Consider the following 10103-nt stretch of genomic DNA (forward strand, 5'->3'; position numbering starts at 1 on the left):
GGAATGTGCCTGGTGAGGTTGGTGAACATGAGGGAGACCATTGTCTCTGAAACAAAGTTGGTGGACTATCAGAGGGAAAGGTGGTGGTAAAATAAATCATGTAGTAGTTTTGGGGGACATTTTAAGCACTTTGGTTTTTATTCTGAGTGACATAAAAAAGTATACTATTTCTATTGGCTATTATTGTGTAAGAATCTTTCTGAAAAATGCACTGTTGGTGGGGCTACAAGCTAGGGTAACCTCTATGGAAAACAGTATAGAGAGTCCTCAAAAATCTAAAAATAGATATACTATAGATCCCAGCAATTCCACCCCTTGGTATTTATTCAAAGAAAAGAAAGATGCAGGAGGCAGTGGATCAATGATTCTCTGTCATCATTGATGTTTATGTCTTCCTCTTCCTCCCCTTCCTCTCTGAAATCAATAAAAACGTACTAAAAAAAAAAGAAACAGACTCACAGACACAGAGAACAGACTGATGGTTGCCAGAGGGAAGAGGGGTTAGAAGGCTGAGTGAAAAAGGTGATGGGATTAAGAAATACAAATTGGTAGTTACAAAATAAACATGGGGGTGTAAAGTACAACACAGAGAATATAGTTAATAATATTATAATAAGTATGTATGGTGCCAGGGGGGTACTTGAAATATGTGGGGGGTCACTTTATAAAGGATAATATTGTCTACCCACTATGCTGTACAACTGAAACTAATACAAAATAATATTGAATGTCAACTTTACTTGAAAATTAATTTTTTAAAAATATATTTTTATTGATTTCAGAGAGGAAGGGAAAGGGAGAGAGAGAGAGAGAGAAACATCAATGATGAGAGAGAATCATTGATTGGCTGCCTCCTGCATGCCTCCTACTGGGGATCGAGCCCACAACCCAGGCATGTGCCCTTGGCTGGAATCAAACCTGGGACCCTTCAGTCCCCAGGCCGACTCTCTATCCACTGAGCAAAACCAGCTGGGGCAAAAATTAAATTTTTTAAAAAGCTCTCCTCTTGCTACAGGAAGAGAAGAAATAAAATGGTAATAATAGTTTGTGAATGTTTAATCACTTATGCTATGTACCTGAAACTAATATAATACTGTATGTCAACTATAAATTAAAATTTTTTTAATTTTAAAAATAAAATAAATAATAATTTTAAAAAATGTTCTTTATAAACAATTGCAATAATGATTAATCCTACATAATAAAATGGTAATATGTAAATTACCATCACTCCGCTACGCCCACGATTGGGCCAGCAGGAGGCGCAGGGGGCGGGACTCAGGGTGGCCGGGGTAGCTGATTGGGCCAGAAGGACGCTGAGCTCACGGCGCCTCTGGCGCCGCGAGCTCAGCGTCTGTACCATGGCTGCCGGAGGCTTTCGGAAGGCCTGGGGCGCCTGCGGACAGCCAGCCGGACAGGTCCCCCGCGATCAAAGGCCAAAGCGGGGGACCTGGCCGCCTGTCTGCTCCGGCGCAAGGCCTTTCGAAAGCCTCCGCAGCGCCGGAGGCTTTCGGAAGGCCTGGGGCGCCTGCGGACAGCCAGCCGGACAGGTCCCCCGCGATCAAAGGCCAAAGCGGGGGACCTGGCCGCCTGTCTGCTCCGGCGCAAGGCCTTTCGAAAGCCTCCGCAGCGCCGGAGGCTTTCGGAAGGCCTGGGGCGCCTGCGGACAGCCAGCCGGACAGGTCCCCCGCGATCAAAGGCCAAAGCGGGGGACCTGGCCGCCTGTCTGCTCCAGCGCAAGGCCTTTCGAAAGCCTCCGCAGCGCCGGAGGCTTTCGGAAGGCCTGGGGCACCGGCGGACAGCCCGCTGGTGCACCAGGTGCATGATTAAATCATGCACTGGGCCTCTAGTAATTAAATAAAAATGACAAGTTATTAGTTAATAATGAATCCACAAAATAATAGCTTTTCATCTAGGATAATTACTTTACATTCAAAAACAATAAATGTGCCCTAGCTGGTTTGGCTCAGTGGATAGAGCGTTGGCCTGCAGACCAAAGGGTCCCAGGTTTGATTCTGGTCAGGGGCACATGCCCAGGTTGCAGGCTCAATCCCAAGTAGCAGGTGTGCAGGGGGCAGCTGATAGCAGGTGTGCAGGAGGCAGCTGATCAATGATTCTCTCTCATCATTGATGTTTCTATCACTCTCTCTCCCTCTGAAATATATATATATATATAATTCTCAAACCTTACTTCTACTATCTCTCAGAACAATTTTGAAAAAAGTATTTTGGAAAGAATTTTGAAGCTTATGAAGAAGCATCTTTGTCCCCTATAATCAATAAAATATTTTTTCAGTGATGAAAAAAGAAAAGAAAGACACTAATTCAAAACGATATATGTACTTTTATGTTCAATGCAGCATTATTTACAACAGCCAACATATGGAAGCATACTAGGTGTCCATCAAAGATGAATGCATAAAGAAAATGCAACACACACACACACACACACACACACACACACACACAGGAATATTTTGCAGCAATAAAAAAGAATTAAATCTTGCCATTAGCAACAACACAGACACACATGGAGGGCACTATGCTAAGTGAAATAAGCTTGGCAGGCAAAGACAAATACCTTATGGTTCCACTTACATGTGGAATCTAAAAAACTAAAACAAGCAAAGAAAATAAAACAAAAATAGACTCATAGAAAAACAGACCAAAAGAATGGTAACCAGAAGCGAGGAGGTGTGGGAAAGGGGGGAAAGAGGTAGGGGAATATAGTCTATAATATTTTTATTAGTGACAGATGATTACTAGAATTAGTGGGGTGATGACATTGTAAGGTATAAATATGTTGACGCACTATATTGTACACCTGAAACTAATACAACCAATATAAGATTGTATAGCAACTATACTTAGAAAAAATAAAATTAAACAAATTTAAAACAGGATATGTTGAAATAGCAGAGATACTTTTAGAAAGAGGGCCAACTAATATCCAGGTGATTTAATTTATTTATTGCGAGACAAAATAAACATACCATAAATATCGCACTCTAAAATGTAAAATTTTGTGATTTTAGTATATTCATAACGCTCTGCAACCATGTAACATCACTACCTATCCAGAAGAAAACAGATACCCATCAGCAATCATCACTATCATCCCCAACACCACGAGCCCTGGCAATCACAAATCTCAGTTTTGGCTCTATGGGTTTGCTTATTTCGTACATTTCCTACACATGGAGTCCTACAATGTATAGCTTTGTGACTGGCTTCTTTCAGTTAGCACACTGTTTTCAAAATACCTGTGGTAGAAGACATCACTACTTCATTCTTTTACGTGGCTAAATACTCCCCCATTGCACAGATGTACCACTTTGTTTATCCAATAATCATTGGATGGACATTCGTGTTGTTTCCTCTGGTGTGTGTGTGTGTGTGTGTTAATCGTCATCGTTGATTTTTTTTTTTAGAGAGAGAGTAGGGGGTAGTGGGGGAGGGGAGTGGGGAGAGACCGAAAGAGAGAAACATTGATATGAGAGAGGCACATCGATTGGTTGCCTGCTGCTGGCGACCAGGGATCGAGCCTGCAATGGAGGTACTTGCCCTTGACTGGGATGGAACCAAGGACTCTTCATTCCTCGGGTTGACGCTGTAACTTCTGAGCCAAACCGACTAGGGCTCTGTTTGGCTCTTATTAATAAAGTTGACATGCATATTTGTGTACGATTGCTTGCGTGGACATGTTTTGAGTTGTCTTGGATATACAGTATATGTACTAGGGAGTGAAATTGCTGATTCACGTGGTCACTACATTTTTTGAGACATTTAAACATTTTTAATAATTTAGTAATTCTACCTGGTTCATTATTTCTCTCAAGTTTGAGGTCTCTCGTGTTTCATAAACGCAAATATTAGAACAACAATGGGCCAGTCAAACCGGAGGAACACTTATTAAAATGTCCTTAATGCGAGTGTCAGGAGCTCAGGGTTTGGGGGTGCGGGTGAGAAATCTGAGGTGTTGTTTTTTAAATATTCTTATTGATTTCGGAGAGGAAGGGAGAGGGAGAGAGAGATGGCAACATCAATGATGAGAGAGAGCCACCGATTGGCTGCCTCCTGCACGCCCCCTACTGGGGACGGAGCCTGGAACCCGGGCACGCGCCCTTGACCGGAATGGAACCCGGGACCCTTCAGTCCTCAGGCGGACGCTGTACCCACTGAGCCAAACCGGCTGGGGCAGAAATCTGAGTTTTGAACCAGCTCTCCGGGGAGTCTCTTGCCACAGAGGGTGTAGAATCCTGACTGGGCCTCAGGAAACTCACAAGTGTTCCCACCCGGACCTGCTCCCCCGTGCGGAGCGCCTAGCCCGCCAAGTCCCAACTCTAAGAAGACCCTGTTGGCCCCGCCCCCCAGCCATTGGGAGGAAAGAGCCGGTCTGCCTGCCGGGGGGCACGCAGTGGGGTCCTGGCCAAGCCTAGGCTGAATGGACGCCTAGGACCTAGGACGGCCAGCACCAGGACCTGCTGGAGAGCGCAGCGGTCGGCGTCGGGCAGAAGTGAGTCCCTAGTGTCGGGGGTGGGGTGGGGTGGGGTGGGGTGGGGGAGACTGCAATGGGTGTGCGGAGCGGGCTCCCGGGGACGCCCCCGCTCCGACGGCCCGCCTGGAGCACCGTCCTGGCCAAGGGACTGGGAGGAGGCGCGGGCGCGGGCCGCTGGTCCTCAGCGTGACGTGCTTGGGAAAGTAAGCGGCGGGCGCCCGTCCCGTCCCAACACAGCAACACAGGCGCGGGAATGGAAGGAGCGGGCGGCAGGCGCTGGTGCCGTCCCTCCGCCGACGGCCAGGAACCGAGGGGTGGGCGCGAGCAAATGGGCTTTGGTCCCTTTCACGGTCGGGCCTGTGGAGACAGAGGCGGGCACCCCACCCCCAACCCGGAGCAGGACATTACCCTCCCTTCACGGGCGGTGACATGAAGGAGGTGCCCGAATTCGGTGAGGCCCGAATTACCGCCCCTTCACGGGCAGGGGATTACCGCTCCTTCACGGGCGGAGATGCCCGAATTACCGCCCCTTCATGGAAAGAGGGGCGGACACACGTCCTGGACCCTCACCTGGAGCTGGAAATGAAGGAGGGCGTCCGGGGACACTGGGCTTCGGTCCTTTCAAGGGCGGGGGGGGGGGGGTGCCGGGACACAGCGGCGGGCCCACGCCCACCCCCATCCCCCACCCTCGACCTAAACAGGAGCTGGAATGACGGGGGGGCGGGGGTGCGGGGACACAGCGGCGGGCCCACGCCCACTCCCATCCCCCACCCTCGACCTAAACAGGAGCTGGAATGACGGGGGCGCGGGGGGGGGGGGGCGCCGTCCCTCACGGGTGGGGGATGCGGACAGGAGGCAGGCACACACCCCAGACCACAGCCCGGAGCAGGACGTGAAGGGGGGGGGGGGCGAGCACCAGACCCCTTCCCGCCTATAAAATAGAAAATGGAAGGAGCCGCAGGCCCACGGCCCTGACCCTAAACTGCAGCGGGACGCGAAGGAGGGGCTGGAGGCACCGGGCTTAGGTCCCTTCACGGGCGGGGGCGGGGGGCGGGGGTGTGTGGAGACAGTGGCGGGCACCCCTCCCCCCCACACACATACACCTTAACCGGGAGCGGGAAATGGGGGAACTGCGGGCACCAGGCCCCCTCCCTGCTGATCCGAGAGGAAATGGAAGGAGCGGCGGCTTCCTTCGCACCCAGAAGCCCACGTGGCTCCAGAGCGAGGACTAGCGAAGGCGGCGGGTCCGAAATTACGTCAACCAGCGAGGCTGCCAGGGCTCCTCCGGGGCCGGGGGCGCCCTCCCGGAAGCGAGACATCTGCGCTGCGAGAGCACCGCGCTGGGCGCTCGCCACAGGCGTCCGACTTTATTTACTTTATCTTTTAAATACTTTATTGTTGGCGGGAGGAAGGGCGAGGGATAGAGAGAGATCTAAGTGCGAGCGCGCCACCCATCGGCTGCCTCCCGCACGCCCCCTAGTGGGGAATTGAGCCAGCAAAGGGCCAGAAGGGAACTGGCCACCATTTGGTGCAAGGGAGGTCGCCCCAGCAACTGAGCCACACCCGCCAGGGGCTGGCCTCGGGTTTTCAACCCGCTTTTAGAAGGTTCGGGTCTCGTCCCCCTATCCTTTCCCCTAGGGTCCTCTTTTCAAGACTCCCGGTGCCTCTTTCCGCACACCTCTCTCTTTCTTCTTCTTCTTCTTTTAACCCGAGGATATTTTCCCATCGATTTTTAGAGAGAGTGGAAGAGAGGGAAAGTACGAGAGAAATACTGATGTGAGAGAAACACATGGATTGGTTATCTCCTGCAGGCGCCAGGATCAGGGCCCTCGCCAGGGAGAAGCCTGCAACGGAGGTGCCCTTGACCAAATTGAAACCGGGTCCTTTCAGTCCACAGGCCAATGCTCTATTCTCTGAGCCAAACCGGCTAGGGCTCCGCACACTTCTTTAATCACTGGACTGTGAGCACGGGCTCATTCCAGAGGGTCTGGAGAGAAGGCATCGGGCCTGTGGGGAAGTGAAGTTTTCATCCGGAAGGGCCGAAGGAGGGAAAACCGGAGGGTCAATTCCATGGGAGACCTGGTACAAGGTTTGGGTCAGTAAGGGAAGAGCTGCCCAGCTGTGACACTGGAGTACATGAAAGGTGGGTCCCCAGACTAAATCGTTAGGGTTCCCCTTAGGTGCCTAGACTGGCAGGGTGGGGAATAGAAGCTTTCTAGCAATTCGTTCTCTGGACAAGAGCCGTCTCTGTGCCAGGCATGCTGTTGTTCACTTTTCAAGAAATTGGATACCCCAAAGGCCATTTTAAAAGCAGATGTTACAAAGAGAAGTACTGGGTGTCATTTAAGAAACTAGCACAGGGATGAGATGGGAACAGAGTGAAGTTTTTTTATGACCGGGCAGGAAGAGAGCCATGAGTATTTTTATTTTTCTTCATCCCGAGCTGTGTGGGCAAATACAAAGGTACTGCGACTGCCTATGTCACCTCAGAGATTTCACTAAGAACATTTGGATGTTTTTATTTATTTTTATTTATTTTATTATTTTACTTGATAATTTTATTTTACTTTTTGTATCCTGCTACTTTTCCAAATTCATTTATTAGATCTAGTATGCATAGTTTTGGACATGAGCACTGCAGGAGGCTAAGTTTATAACCTTATCACCATTTCCCTCTGGCATTTGCTATGGGTTCTGGGACATGTTATTCAGTTCCCCGAAGCCTCAAGCCTCAGTGCCCTCGTCTGTATTCAGGACATAAAACTAGTACCCACTTTCTAACATTAGGTGAGGGCTAAATGAATATATATATATATATATATATATATGTATATATATATATATATATATACACACACACACACACACACACACACACACACACTAGTGACCCGGTGCACGAAATTTGTGCACATTCAAAGGAGATTAATTAGAGGAAAAATTTAATATTGCTATTTGCCCTTTCTCTGTAATAGAAGTGTCAGAGATGAAAGAAAATGAATAAAATGTATATGAAAACCTTCTTCCTGTCAGAGTCTGGGGCACACCATGGGACCCAGAGTCAAGTCCATGCCCACCCACATGCGCCTCAAAATCCCGTGAGACCCAGACCTGGCTGCCCCCCCCCCATTAGGCTAGATCCAGACCCGGCCAGTCCCACCCTTGTCAAGCCCTGCTGGGCAGAGGGCATAGCCTGAGGTCCCCCAGCCCAGACCAGGGCCGGGGGCATGCCTTCATCAAGCCCTGCCAGGTGGGGGACACGGCCTGAGATCCCCTGTCAAGCCCTGCTGAGTGGGGGGCATGGCCTGAGGTCCCCCATCAAACCCCGCCAGGCAGGGGGGGGGCACAGCCTCAGGTCCCTTGGCCCAGTACCAGGAGGGGGGTGCAGCCTCAGGTCCCCCGTCAAGCTCCACTGGGTGGGGGTTGCAGCCTGAGGTCCCCTGGCCCTGTGCTGGGACGGGGGGTGTAGCCTAAGATCCCCTGTCAAGTCCCGCCAGGCAGGGGGTGCGATCTGAGGTCCCCCAGCCTGGTGCTGGGGTGAGGGGTGCGGCCTGAAATCCCCTGTCAAGCCCCACCTGGTAGTGTGCATGGCCTGAGGTCCTCCGGCCTGGCACTGGGCCGGGGTGAGCAGCCTGAGGTCCCCTGGCCCAGCACCAGGATGGGAAGCACACCTTGAGATCGCCCGTCAAGCCCCGCCGGGGCGGGGGCATGGCCTCAGGTCCCCTGGCCTGGCACTGCTGCGGGGGGTGCAGCCTGAGGCCCCCCAGCCTGACGCCAGGGCCAGGGACATGGCATGAGGTCCCCTGTCAAGCCCTGACAGATGGGGGGCGTGGCCTGAGGTCCCCTGTCAAGCCCTATGGGGGCGGGGGAGGGCATAGCCTCAGGTCCCTGCTGATTGCTCATTAAGGCTCCTTATGGGAAATTGGCCTCAGCTGTGGGTGCAGCCACCTTTGTGATGGAGTGATGGTCAATTAGCATATTCCCTCTTTATTAGATAGGATGTGTGTGTGTGTGTGTGTGTGTGTGTGTGTGTGTGTGTGTGTGTGTTTATATATATGGCTTGGAATAGCACCTGGTACTTAGCGTGCTGAACATGATAACTGTCCTTCGTTATTAATGCAGACCAGATCCTGGTGGCCTGCTCTGGGCAGTGTGTTTTTGTCATGAGAAAAACCCTGGGAATGCATATGAGGTTCCTGATGATGTTGGCTCAAATATACATACCTGAAGTGGAGAAAAATGAGAGATTGATAAGTTGCTGTCTTTGCAGAGCATGGCTCTTGCTAAGATGCCTATAACTGCAGGTGACTGAGGGTTACTAAAAGCTATGTGAACTTTCAGATTTCCTTACTAGTATAATAAGTATTACTCCTGCAATGTAGATAGGAGATGATATGCTATTTTATTTTATTTAAATATATATTTTTGTTATTGATTTCAGAGAGGAAGGGAGATTGAGATAGAAATATTAGTGATGAGACAGAATCATTATCAGCTGCCTCTCCCACTCCCCACACTGGGGATTGAGCCCGCAACCCAGGCATAAGCCCTAACCAGGAATCAAACTGTGACCTCCTGGTTCATAGGTCGATGCTCAACCACTGAGCTACGCCAGCCGGACAATGTGCTATTTTAATAAATTTCAATGTAAATATCCACTGGCTCTAGTGCCTGCCACATTGGATAGAAGTTCTAGAGGTTTTATGGATCAGTTTGGACATTTTATAAACTTTTTGGAAATTGGATTCAGAATTGGAAATGTGCATGTAATTTTCTAGCAAGTGAGTCCATTGCTTTCATCAGATTTTGTTGTTGTTGCTTTATATTGTAAGATGTCTCACAATATGTCAAAACTTTTCCTACATATAGATAAGTATATTTCTGGCAATGTGAGTGATTTTTAAACAATATGTCTAACATTTTCATCCAAATAAATCTTTTTTTTTTTTGCCAAGATCACTTTTATTTAAATCATTGCATTTACATTTTTAACATACATTCATTTTCCTTTTTACAGTTTACATTCAACATAGTTTTGTATTACTTTCCATTGCAGAGCATAGTAATTAGACAATCATATATTTTATAAAGTGTCCCTTCCCCAAATTTCCAGTACCCATTTAGCACCATACATAGTTATTGAAATATTATTGACTATATTTCTTTTTTTATATATATATTTTATTGATTTTTTACAGAAAGGAAGAGAGAGGGATAGAGAGCTAGAAACATTGATGAGAGAGAAACATCGACCAGCTGCCTCCTGCACACCCCCCACTGGGGATGTGCCCGCAACCAAGGTACATGCCCTTGACCGGAATCGAACCTGGGACCTTCCAGTCCGCAGGCCGACGCTCTATCCACTGAGCCAAACCGGTCTCAGCTATTGACTATATTTCTTATGCTGTAGTTCAATCTCTGTGATTATTTTGTAACTACCACCTGTACTTCTTAATCCTTCACATTTTTTCACCCAGCCCCACAAACTGCCTCCTGTCTGGAAAACATGAGTCTGTTCTCTGTTTCTATGAGTTTGTATTTTGTTTGTTTATATTGTTCTTTTGATGTCACATAAGTAAAATCATATGGTATTTGTCTTTCTCTT

Source organism: Cnephaeus nilssonii (genome assembly GCF_951640355.1).
Source record: "Cnephaeus nilssonii genome assembly, chromosome: X".
Classification (NCBI taxonomy): Eukaryota; Metazoa; Chordata; class Mammalia; order Chiroptera; family Vespertilionidae; genus Cnephaeus; species Cnephaeus nilssonii.